Here is a 13,595-nt window from a genome sequence, read left to right as displayed (position 1 = left end):
GAGATTTTTTTTTAAACACATTTCTAAACATAATAGTTTTAATAACTGATTTATTTTATCTTTGTCGTGATGACAGTAAAAAATATTAGACTAGATATTCTTCAAGACTCTTCTATACAGCTTAAAGTGACATTTAAAGGCTTCACTAGGGTAATTAGGGTAACTAGGCAGGTTAGAGTAATTAGGCAAGTTATTGTATAATGATGGTTTAACCTATGATGGTAAAAACCTAGCCTATAGGGGCTAATAATATTGACCTTAAAATGGTCTTTAAAAAATTAAGAACTGCTTTTATTCTAGACGAAATAAAACAAATAAGACTTTCTCCAGAAGAAAAAATATTATCAGACATACTGTGAAAATTTCCTTGCCATGTTAAACATCATTTAGCATATATATATATATACATACATACAATTTAAGTAACCCACAATAACACATCATAAAACTCTTATAGTTAATCTCAAATATTATATATATATATATATATATATATATTTGAGATTGACTATAAGAGTTTTATGATGTATTTTTGTGGGTTACTTGAATTGTTTTAAACACTACAAATAAACAGAAGCTTAAATGAAAAAAAAATGCTATTATTACATTTTGAATTAATAATTGTTTATGAAGCTTTCTAAACAAATTAAATCTACATTAATATACTGTATATATACAAACTATAATTGTTTATGGTGCATTTGTGGGTTACTTTATTTGTTTTAAACAGCACAAATCCCCCTCCACTTTCATTATCCAGGAAAAGCTGTTGAGACATTCAGCTTGTGTTTAACAAAAGAGAAAATAACAGCGAGATGCAAAGAGCAAATGATTACAGAATGTTTATTTTTGCTAAACGATGTCTCCGAGATTAAGAGCAGGAAGTTCAATCAACACTCTAAGTGTGTGCAGATTGTTTTGTCAAATATCCTGACGGTCTGAATGGCTGTGAAATAAAACGCAGGAATGGCGTCTCGTCTCGTGAGAGTCTCCGGGTCACAGAAACCAGACTCGCTCAACAGATGCACGTCTTCTGAATAGGCCTCATTAGCACTTAGCACTTACAACCAGACCAGATGTCACGCCAAACCTATTTTCATACAAATTCGGCTAATTAATTCCTGAAAATTAAAAAAAAACTGCTCCTTCAGGGACGCGAGGGAGAAACGGCGTCGTGAATCGTATTTTAATTCCCATTTGCTAGCGGAGAAGAGCAGCGCATTCATAATCTGGTGTTTTTTTTTGGTCGGGATTAAAGAAAAGGATGAAATCTCCATCACAATAAAGCCAAACTGCAGCGTCTTTCCTGAAATGTGAAAAGCAGAGTCGCAGGACTTCACTCTCGCCAAGAATTAATCGACTGCGAAGGGAAATTAATATCAATTATTCCTGCTCTTTGTGCGGGAATCTATATCCGTCAACATGTGTGTAATGCACGTAATGTGTTTATAGCAGATTTAGAAATTCCTCTTAATTGATTACTTTTACCTTATTTTGTGGTCTGCTTTATCCTCCTGAGAGTCCGCCCATTGCCTTGTGTCCTCTGTAGTGGACGTTGCGTTTTCATGAATTGTCTTTGAATGTTTTGAGCTACTCAAGTCCTGTTGTGCTGTTCAGAGGACATCCTGGGCTTTTTAGTGATTTGTCATTTGATTGGCCGGCATGCTAGCAACTACTTCTAACGCTGCATCCAAAATGGCCGACATACAAACAAGCACATTTTATGGGAAGGAGAGAGAGGCATGTAAAATCGAGCTTTTTAAATGTTTCTTACTATTATTATTACATGTATATTTGTTTATTAAAGTGTCAGGAACAATACATTTAGCTTTCAAAGCTGTTAACTTGATTGTGTTTTAAAATATCCTCCTTTTTTAAATGTCCACTATAGTGGACACCAGGATTATCTTAGTGTAATTAATGACTGCATGCTGTAGGAGGCAGAACTGAGAGGATTCTTTAGGTCACAGGTGTCAAACTCAGTTCCTGGAGGGCCGCAGCTCTGCACAGTTTAGTTCCAACCCTAATTAAACACACCTGATCAAACTAATTGAGTCCTTCAGGCTTGTTTGAAAGCTACAGGTAAGTGTGTTGGAGCAGGGTTTGAACTAAACTGTGCAGGGCTTCGGCCCTCCAGGAATTGAGTTTGACACCCCTGCTTTAGAAGATAGTTGAGGGAGACTCTGACTTAATCCTGGTTTATACTTCTGCGTCAGGTGACCGGCGTAACCCACGGCGCATGCAACGCGCGCAGCTGTGCATTTATACTTCTGCATGCTGTCTCTGTTGGTCTGCAATAACACTTCCGAAACACTAGTTGGCAGTGAGGTGTTAATGTTCCTCTGTGTCGAGTTTCTTCTCTGCTGTTTTGTTTTCCTAAACGCTTTCTGGATGTACAAGTGGCTCAAACTCGCTCATTTTGAGGCAGGAACCGGCGGACGTGCAACAGCTTTAACTATGAGGTAAACACAAAACCAAACTTTCCATCCGGAGCTCCTTCAGGGGGCTCCACACTTGTAAACAATCGCTGCATCAGGCTCGCACCATACACGCGGCTCTCGGTCCCGCCTAGACTCGACAGCGCTACCAAGCCGACCAATCACAGAGCTTGCGCTACGTGTCGTTGCGACTTGTAGTCACATGTTTTGAGAGGTGCACATCAGTGATGCCGACGGCCACTGCGAAAGGCTATGTGTCAGCGCCGTAGCATACGCGTGCGCTTGCCGCAGAAGTATAAATCAGCCTATAGAGTCTGACAATTGGAGAATTAGAGATAATTAGAGAATGACAATCAGTTTTAAATCTCTTTTATGTTAAATATATTTTGGATTAACGTCACTTTTTTTTTTTTGAGTTCGGCTCTCTTTCAGACAAAACTGTTTCAGGAATTTCGAAACAAAAGGAAAAAATGGCTTTTGTTTAGTTTTACACTACATTAATATTGGATTATTATCTCTTTACAGCCATATCCTGTACAGTTTTGTTGTCTGAGCGGCGGTTGATTTGGACTAAAACGGTCCTGTGGTCCACTACAGTGGAGATGCTGTACAATTAAAAATAAAAACAAAATGTGAAAACTCTAAATTGTAATTCATTAGTATAGGACAATATATCCTGGAGATATGGACGCCTGTTCTTGCCACTGAATAAAAAAGATGTAAAAGATTTTTGCAACTTTTTATCTCAGAATTGCCTGAAACAAACTCGAAATTCTGACTATTTTCTTGGAATTGTGAGATGTGAACTCGAACTTGCAAGTTCAGAATTGCAAGATATAAACTCAAGATATAACCTCCTGAGAAATCAAGTAGGAGTTGTGAGAGAAGGTCGCAGTTGCATGATATGAAGTCAGAATCAACTTACACGTTTTAGTTAAATTAGAGTTTGTTGTGTTTAGTTAAATATTGTTTTTGTCCAATCAGAAGCCACTTACAATTCAGCAAATGACAACATCTGCCCTCCTTCACCTGATGCTTTTACTGTAAACCAACCGCGTGGTTCTCATGACTGTACATTTAAAGGGTCACGAAACACCAGAACACAGGTGTTGAGCTGTTGACAGTGGTATATGTGTCCCACACTGCTAAAAACACTATTAGGACGCCTATATTTCACTGAAAAGTGTAAATTGGTTGTTTTTGCGTTATTTCAAGCAAATTTGTACTTCCTGTTTGAAACAAATTTTTGAAGCTGCGTCACGGTCATGACATAATAGCGTGTATTCCAGCGTGCAGACTGGACGTCTGTGCCAGAGTGAGTCTTATTACGTCTTACAGTGTGATGCATTAATGCATGAGTAAGGCTTGGTTCAAACCAATCAGCGCGCTCTATTGTGCAACTTCATTAATATTCATTACTGTCACAGTGTTTAGACGACAGAGACGCCACGTTGTGTTGGCAAAACAAGCGTGAAGTGTTGCTTTTATAGTTTGCTGCCATTAAGTTTTGTTTTCATTTTCTCTCTGTGAGAGCTCATCTGGATCACGTGTGGATTAACAGTGTACGCGACGCTCCACAACAATAACTTACGTGTCTAAGGAGGAACATTGTTTACCTGAGAGCTGTTCTCATCTGCAAACGCTGAGATCCGGATTCGCTGCTTGTCTCCTCTTAATAAAGACGCGGCTCTAGTTGCTGGTGATTGTCCTGTCTCTACAGATTTGGTAAGTGAGCAACCAGTGCTCTTTGTTTATTCAGTTTGTTCGTATCGAATTAAGTTAACTATTGCACTGAGTGCAGAAATGTTAGCACCGCATTTTGTGACCGGAATAACACACGCGGCTTTCTGATGCTGCCTGCCGTGTGAATCTAAGTTTCCGGGAAATGCTGAGTGTTTTTTTTCTCTCATTCGCCGTGCGGTATCAAACATTGCATGAAAAATACACGCTTGCAGCAGTTCCTCAAATCAAATATCTCATGTGTCGCGAGGGACATGAATGAATTTCCTGAATGAAAGAGCCAAACTGCAGTTAAAGTCCACTATTTTTATTACATATTTATTTGTTTATTAAAGTGTCAGGAACAATACATTTAGCTTTCAAAGATGTTAACTTGTTTGTGTTTTAAAATATCCTCCTTTTTTAAATGTCCACTATAGTGGACACCAGGATTATCTTGATGTAATTAATGACTGCATACTGTAGGAGGCAGAACTGAGAGGATTCTTTAGAGCACAGGTGTCAAACTCAGTTCCTGGAGGGTCGCAGCTCTGCACAGTTTAGTTCCAACCCTAATTAAACACACCTGATCAAACTAAGTGAGTCCTTCAGGCTTGTTTGAAAGCTACAGGTAAGTGTGTTGGAGCAGGGATGAAACTAAACTGTGCAGGGCTTCGGCCCTCCAGGAATTGAGTTTGACACCCCTGATCTAGAAGATAGTTGAGGGAGACTCTGACTTAATCCTGGTTTATACTTCTGCATCAAGTGACCGGCGTAACCCACGGCGCATGCAACGCGCGCAGCTGTGCATTTATACTTCTGCATGCTGTCTCTGTTGGTCTGCAATAACACTTCCGAAACACTAGTTGGCAGTGAGGTGTTAATGTTCCTCTGTGTCGAGTTTCTTCGCTGCTGTTTTGTTTTCCTAAACACTTCCTGGATGTACAAGTGGCTCAAACTCGCTCATTTTGAGGCAGGAACCGGCGGACGTGCAACAACTTTAACTATAAGGTAAACACAAAACCAAACTTTCCATCCGGAGCTCCTTCAGGGGGCTCCACACTTGTAAACAATTGCTGCATCAGGCTCGCACCATTCACGCGGCTCTCGGTCCCGCCTAGACTCGACAGCGCTACCAAGCCGACCAATCACAGAGCTTGCGCTACGCGTCGTTGCGACGTTTAGTCACATGTTTTGAGAGGTGCACGTCAGTGACGCCGACGGCCACGGAGAAGGGCTATGCGTCAGCGCCGTAGCATACGCGTGCGCTTGACGCAGAAGTATAAATCAGCCTATAGAGTCTGACAATCCGACAATTGGAGAATTAGGGTGCTTTCACACCTACACTTTTGTTTCGGAACGCATCTCGTTTGCCCAGTTAGCGCGGTTCGTTTGGCATATGTGAACAGGGCAATCGCGATCTGTTCCGCGCCAAAGTAATCGCTCCGAGATCGCTTGAGTGAGGTGGTCTCGGCTCGATTGAAACGAACCCTGGAGCGGTTCGATTGCAGTGAGAAAGCGATCCGAGCGCGGTTATATCACAGTGTTTTATGGATATGTAATAGGCTTACGGCCATATGAAGAGAGAATTATGAGTAAGGCGGGAAGTTTCACGAGTCTCCGGATGCCCGCAAACGAGTGATGATCTCCCGGTAATCTCGCGTCTCCCTCCCAGTCCTCAAATAGGCATCGTCGCGCACCTTTCTCACCCCTCCCCACCGCATCTCTCCTCAGACACATCGCACGCACCCTGTCAATCACCACCAAACCACCACCTCTCCTGACAGCTTAGCGGGACGCTGCAAAATAAACTCTGACCAATGTGAGGAGAGTTTACTCGCACGTGACTTGTTTTAGCTATTTTGGTCCGTTTAGAAACTTTGCAGTGTGAAAGCGAACCGCACCAAGAGCAAAGAGCAACACTGTAACAATTATAATCTCTGTTTCAGAACAACTGAATCCATTCACAGGTGTGAACAATCAGTTTTAATTCACTTTTATGTCAAATATATTTTGGATTAACGTCACTTTTTTTTTTTTTTGGAGTTCGGCTCTCTTTCAGACAAAACTGTTTCAGGAATTTCGAAACAAAAGGAAAAAATGGCTTTTGTTTAGTTTTACATTAATATTAGATTCAAGAGTTCACACTTAGATATTGCTTGACAACTGTTAGCAGGTTTGGCATGCTGTCCCGGGAGAGAACCCTGAGCTCGGAGATAGTTGAGCCCAGGGCCCCCGCCAGGTCCATAGAGCATGTGAGGGGAGTACGAGATCAGGTGGTTCTCGAGAGCTCCCCTTTTTTTTTTTTTTAGGAGGAAAGGAGGAGAAAGGGGGTGGATGGGGGGTTTCTTCGGAAAACGAAGGTAAGGGAGTAATATCTAGCTAGGCTATTTATAGTAAGTTGGGATAGATCTGATTGGCTAACTAATGAGTGTAGATAGGCGGCCAGCTGCAGTCAATTATATCACGTGCTCCTCTCGAAATTAGTTTAAAAACTTCACTTATTATCTCTTTCCAGCCAAATCCTGTACAGTTTTGTTGTCTGAGCGGCGGTTGATTTGGACTAAAACGGTCCTGTGGTCCACTACAGTGGAGATGCTGTACAATTAAAAATAAAAACAAAATGTGAAAACTCTAAATTGTAATTCATTAGTATAGGACAATATATCCTGGAGATATGGACGCCTGTTCTTGCCACTGAATAAAAAAGATGTAAAAGATTTTTGCAACTTTTTATCTCAGAATTGCCTGAAACAAACTCGAAATTCTGACTATTTTCTTGGAATTGTGAGATGTGAACTCGAACTTGCAAGTTCAGAATTGCAAGATATAAACTCAAGATATAACCTCCTGAGAAATCAAGTAGGAGTTGTGAGAGAAGGTCGCAGTTGCATGATATGAAGTCAGAATCAACTTACACGTTTTAGTTAAATTAGAGTTTGTTGTGTTTAGTTAAATATTGTTTTTGTCCAATCAGAAGCCACTTACAATTCAGCAAATGACAACATCTGCCCTCCTTCACCTGATGCTTTTACTGTAAACCAACCGCGTGGTTCTCATGACTGTACATTTAAAGGGTCACGAAACACCAGAACACAGGTGTTGAGCTGTTGACAGTGGTATATGTGTCCCACACTGCTAAAAACACTATTAGGACGCCTATATTTCACTGAAAAGTGTAAATTGGTTGTTTTTGCGTTATTTCAAGCAAATTTGTACTTCCTGTTTGAAACAAATTTTTGAAGCTGCGTCACGGTCATGACATAATAGCGTGTATTCCAGCGTGCAGACTGGACGTCTGTGCCAGAGTGAGTCTTATTACGTCTTACAGTGTGATGCATTAATGCATGAGTAAGGCTTGGTTCAAACCAATCAGCGCGCTCTATTGTGCAACTTCATTAATATTCATTACTGTCACAGTGTTTAGACGACAGAGACGCCACGTTGTGTTGGCAAAACAAGCGTGAAGTGTTGCTTTTATAGTTTGCTGCCATTAAGTTTTGTTTTCATTTTCTCTCTGTGAGAGCTCATCTGGATCACGTGTGGATTAACAGTGTACGCGACGCTCCACAACAATAACTTACGTGTCTAAGGAGGAACATTGTTTACCTGAGAGCTGTTCTCATCTGCAAACGCTGAGATCCGGATTCGCTGCTTGTCTCCTCTTAATAAAGACGCGGCTCTAGTTGCTGGTGATTGTCCTGTCTCTACAGATTTGGTAAGTGAGCAACCAGTGCTCTTTGTTTATTCAGTTTGTTCGTATCGAATTAAGTTAACTATTGCACTGAGTGCAGAAATGTTAGCACCGCATTTTGTGACCGGAATAACACACGCGGCTTTCTGATGCTGCCTGCCGTGTGAATCTAAGTTTCCGGGAAATGCTGAGTGTTTTTTTTCTCTCATTCGCCGTGCGGTATCAAACATTGCATGAAAAATACACGCTTGCAGCAGTTCCTCAAATCAAATATCTCATGTGTCGCGAGGGACATGAATGAATTTCCTGAATGAAAGAGCCAAACTGCAGTTAAAGTCCACTATTTAATAATTTGCCAAATAATTCGACTACAGATGTCCATGTAGGTTAAACACCATCTCTTTCTCCTGTCTGTGTGGGTGTGTATTTTGACTCTGAAACTCGCGCGTGCACAAATAGACACTCCCACACCATGCCACTTTTCTTCCTCCGACACTCCCCCCTAAACAGAGCTGGACACGCCCACTTTTCTGACTTTTTCCAAAGTAGAGGTGTGAAAACACCCTGCTGAAACGAGGGGGCTTCATGGCCCTTTAAGTAAAGCACACCAATGTTAAGCTCGCCCAAACACACACACACACACACACAAACACAAGGAGAGAAACCTTTTTAAGCCCCACTGCCTTTTACAATTAGATGTATTAACCATAGAAAAAGCAGAATGGAGAGCAAAAATCAATTGGCTGAATGAGAGAGGGCATTTTTCTTCAGGCAGAAACGTCTGGATGATCAGTTGAGTGTTTGGGCTGATGAATATTCTGCGCTTCATTAGACTCTCATTCTCACCTGCCCTCAATATACACTGCTGGAACAGTTTTTCTACCCTATAGTGAACTGATGTGAAGGACCGGTCAGGACCGGTCAAGCAAACCTTTTTATTTTTTCAAACAGAAAACAATTCAAGATTATTTTGCTGCTTTAAATGAAAAACAGCATGGGTTTTGAAGACAGGCTGCTGGTTTTAGCTGGTTTACACTGGTTCAAGCAGGTCATGAGTTGGTTTAAGCTGGTTCTGAGCAGGACATGAGCTGATTTAAGATGGTTCTTAGCAGGTTATGAGCTGGTTTAGGCTGGTTCAAGCCAGTTTAAGCTGGTTCTTAGCAGGTCATGAGCTGATTTAGGATGGTTTTTAGCAGGTTATGAGCTTGTTTAAACTGGTTTCATCTGGTTTATACTTGTTAAATCTAGTTTTAGCAGGTCATGGGCTGGTCATGAGTTGCTTTAAGCTGGTTCAAGCTGGTTCTTAGCAGGTCATGCTGCTGGTGTAAGCTAGTTTTTAGCAGGTTATTAGCTGGTTTAAGTTGGTTCAAGCTTGTTTTTAGCATGTCATTGGCTGGTTTAAGCTGGTTCTTAGAAGGTCATTAGCTAGGTTAGGCTGGCTTTTAGCAGGTTATGAGCTGGTTTAAACTGGTTGATACTGGTTGAAATAGTTTTAGCAGGTCATGAGTTGGTTTAAGCTGGTTCTCTTAGCAGGACATGACCTGATATAAGCAAGTTTTTAGTAGGTTATGAGCTGGTTTAGGCTGGTTCAAGCCAGTTTAAGCTGGTTCTTAGCAGGTCATGAGCTGATTTAGGATGGTTCTTAGCAGGTTATGAGCTTGCTTAAACTGGTTCAAGCTGGTTTATACTTGTTAAATCTAGTTTTAGCTGGTCATGGGCTGGTTTAAACTGATTCAAGCTGGTTCTTAGCAGGTCATAAGATTGTTTAAGCTGGGTCAAGCTGGTTTATAGCTGGTCACGAGTTGCTTTAAGCTGGTTCAAGCTGGTTCTTAGCATGTCATGCTGCTGGTGTAAGCTAGTTTTTAGCAGGTTATCAGCTGGTTTAAGTTGGTACAAGCTTGTTTTCAGCATGTCATTGGCTGGTTTAAGTTGGTTCTTAGAAGGTCATTTGCTAGTTTAAGCTGGCTTTTAGCAGATCATGAGCAGGTTTAAGATAATTTAAGCTGGTTCGTAGCAGGTTGTGAGCTAGTTTAAACTGGTTCAAGTTGGTTCTTAGCAGATCATGAGCTTTTTTAAGATCGTTTAAGATAGTTTAAGTTGGTTATTAGCTGGTAATGAGATGGTTTAAGATGGTTTAAGTTGGTTTTAGCTGGTCATGAGCTGGTTTAAGATCGTTTAAGATGGTTTAAGTTGGTTTTTAGCTGGTCATGAGCTGGTTTAAGATGGTTTAAGTTGGTTTTTAGCTGGTCATGAGCTGGTGTAAAATTGTTTAAGATGGTTTAAATTGGTTTTTAGCTGGTCATGAGCTGGTTTAAGATCGTTTAAGATGGTTTAGGTTGGTTTTTAGCTGGTCATGAGCTGGTTTAAGATCGTTTAAGATGGTTTAAGTTGGTTTTTAGCTGGTCATGAGCTGGTTTAAGATCGTTTAAGATGGTTTAAGTTGGTTATTAGCTGGTCATGAGCTGGTTTAAGATCGTTTAAGATGGTTTAGGTTGGTTTTTAGTTGGTCATGAGCTGGTTTAAGATCGTTTAAGATGGTTTAAGTTGGTTATTAGCTGGTAATGAGATGGTTTAAGATGGTTTAAGTTGGTTTTAGCTGGTCATGAGCTGGTTTAAGATCGTTTAAGATGGTTTAAGTTGGTTTTTAGCTGGTCATGAGCTGGTTTAAGATGGTTTAAGTTGGTTTTTAGCTGGTCATGAGCTGGTGTAAAATTGTTTAAGATGGTTTAAGTTGGTTTTTAGCTGGTCATGAGCTGGTTTAAGATCGTTTAAGATGGTTTAGGTTGGTTTTTAGCTGGTCATGAGCTGGTTTAAGATCGTTTAAGATGGTTTAAGTTGGTTTTTAGCTGGTCATGAGCTGGTTTAAGATCGTTTAAGATGGTTTAAGTTGGTTATTAGCTGGTCATGAGCTGGTTTAAGATCGTTTAAGATGGTTTAGGTTGGTTTTTAGCTGGTCATGAGCTGGTTTAAGATCGTTTAAGATGGTTTAAGTTGGTTATTAGCTGGTCATGAGCTGGTTTATGATCGTTTAAGTTGCTTATTAGCAGGTCATGAGCTGGTATAAAAATGTTTAGTTTAAAATTTTTTTACAATGGTATGTTATGTTTTTGAATGTTTTGTTTAAATAATATTTTTATCCCTTGTAAAATTCTCATTTCGTTGTGCAATCAATTGCCCATTATTAATCAGATCTTTATACAGAGTTGTCTTAAAATGAGCCTCGAAAGATTCTATTTAAGTACAGCTTTAAGCATACTGTATATTGAAGTATCAGTTTTATAAGTCCTGACTAAGTGATCAGCAGAAGCAGTGAGACTGGTCACCGGTGGTCTTATTATTACACCAGTCCAATAACAGAGCTCATTAAAGTGCTCAGATCAATGTGAGTGTGGATGCAGAAACCAGAAGCAGATCTTCCTTTCACACCACATGAGGAAAAACCTCTCACATCACACATCTTCAAGATGCTGGATCGTGTTGATATCGCCTGCTTAACACAGTCAGCCCCAAATATGTCTCACATCTGGCACTGTTCACAAAAAGATGCGGCTGGAAAACCTTAAAGAGATGTGAAAACCTTCAGATGATGCCTTCTCTCTACCTCACGAGGTGATAGTGGTAATGATGAAGGTTACAGTGATGATGAAGGTAATAATGAATGTGGTGGTAATGAAGGTCATTGGGATGATGAAGGCCATGGTGATGATGGTAGCAGTGATGATGAATGTCACGTTGATGATGAAGGATGTGATGATGATGAAGATGGTGGTAATGATGAAGCTGGCAATGAATGGTGGTGAGGATGAAGGTCGTAGTGATGATGAAGGTGTTGATTATGAAGGATGTGGTGATGATGAAGGTCATAGTGATGATGAAGGATGTGGGGATGATGAAGGTCTTAGTGATGATGACAATAGTGGTAATGATAAAGGTCATGGTGGTGTTGAAAGGGTTGATGGAGGTTGCAGTGATGATGAAGGTCATAGTGATGAAGGTTGTGGTTATAAAAGTTTGTGGTGATGATAAAGGTGATTGTAATGGTGAAAGTCATGTTGATGAAGGTTGCGGTGATGAAGGTTGTGGTGATGATGAAGATGATTGTAATGGTGAAAGTCATGTTGATGATGAAGGTTGCGGTGATGAAGGCTATGGTGATGATGAAGGTTGCGGTGATGAAGGTTGTGGTGATGATGAAGATGATTGTAATGGTGAAAGTCATGTTGATGATGAAGGTTGCGGTGATGAAGGTTATGGTGAGGATGAAGGTTGCGGTGATGAAGGTTGTGGTGATGATGAAGGTTGCGGTGATGAAGGTTGTGGTGATGATGAAGATGATTGTAATGGTGAAAGTCATGTTGATGATGAAGGTTGCGGTGATGAAGGTTATGGTGAGGATGAAGGTTGCGGTGATGAAGGTTGTGGTGATGATGAAGGTTGCGGTGATGAAGGTTGTGGTGATGATGAAGATGATTGTAATGGTGAAAGTCATGTTGATGATGAAGGTTGCGGTGATGAAGGTTATGGTGAGGATGAAGGTTGCGGTGATGAAGGTTGTGGTGATGATGAAGGTTGCGGTGATGAAGGTTGTGGTGATGATGAATATGATTGTAATGGTGAAAGTCATGTTGATGATGAAGGTTGCGGTGATGAAGGTTGTGGTGATGATGAAGATGATTGTAATGGTGAAAGTCATGTTGATGATGAAGGTTGCGGTGATGAAGGTTGTTGTAAGGATGAAGGTGATTGTAATGGTGAAAGTCATGATGATGATGAAGGTTGCGGTAATGAAGGTTGTGGTGATGAGGAAGGTTGCGGTGATGAAGGTTATGGTGATGATTAAGGTTGCTGTGATGATGAAGGTTGCGGTGATGAAGGTTGTGGTGATGATGAAGATGATTGTAATGGTGAAAGTCATGATGATGATCATGAAGGTTGCGGTGATGAAGGTTATGGTGATGATGAAGATTGCTGTGATGATGAAGATTGTGGTGATGATGGTTGTGGTGATGATGAAGATGATTGTAATGGTGAAAGTCATGATGATGATGAAGGTTTTGGTAATGATGAAGGTTGCGGTGATGAAGGTTATGGTGATGATGAAGGTTGCGGTGATGAAGGTTATGGTGATGATGAAGGTTGCGGTGATGATGAAGGTTGCGGTGATGATGAAAGTTGTGGTGATGAAGGTTGTGGTGATGATGAAGGTTGTGGTGATGAAGGTTGCGGTGATGAAGGTTATGGTGATGATGAAGGTTGCGGTGATGATGAAAGTTGTGGTGATGAAGGTTGTGGTGATGATGAAGGTTGTGGTGATGAAGGTTATGGTGATGATGAAGGTTGCGGTGATGATGAAGGTTGTGGTGATGAAGGTTATGGTGATGATGAAGGTTGCGGTGATGAAGGTTGTGGTGATGATGAAGGTGATTGTTATGGTGAAAGTCATGTTGATGATGAAGGTTGCGGTGATGAAGGTTGTGGTGATGATGAAGGCGCTCGTAATGGTGAAAGTCATGACGATGAATGTTGCGGTGATGAAGGCTATGGTGATGATGAAGGTTGCGGTGATGAAGGCTATGGTGATGATGAAGGTTGCGGTGATGAAGGCTATGGTGATGATGAAGGTTGCGGTGATGAAGGCTATGGTGATGATGAAGGTTGCGGTGATGAAGATTGTGGTGATGATGAAGGTGATTGTTATGGTGAAAGTCATGTTGATGATGAAGGTTGCGGTGATGAAGGTTATG

At 40.9% G+C, this 13,595-nt stretch overlaps 1 long non-coding RNA gene across 1 annotated transcript; it reads left to right on the top strand.

Moving 5' to 3' along the window:
* Positions 1-2,851: 2,851 nt before the first annotated feature.
* On the top strand, positions 2,852-11,639 carry LOC141378975 (uncharacterized). Its single transcript, XR_012394821.1, has 3 exons — positions 2,852-3,522; positions 8,450-10,024; positions 10,343-11,639. It is a non-coding gene; the product is annotated as an uncharacterized lncRNA (long non-coding RNA).
* The last annotated feature ends 1,956 nt before the right edge of the window (positions 11,640-13,595 follow it).

This window comes from Danio rerio, chromosome 19 (assembly GCF_049306965.1).
Source record: "Danio rerio strain Tuebingen ecotype United States chromosome 19, GRCz12tu, whole genome shotgun sequence".
Lineage (NCBI taxonomy): Eukaryota > Metazoa > Chordata > Actinopteri > Cypriniformes > Danionidae > Danio > Danio rerio.
This window is presented reverse-complemented; position numbering and strand designations above follow the sequence as displayed.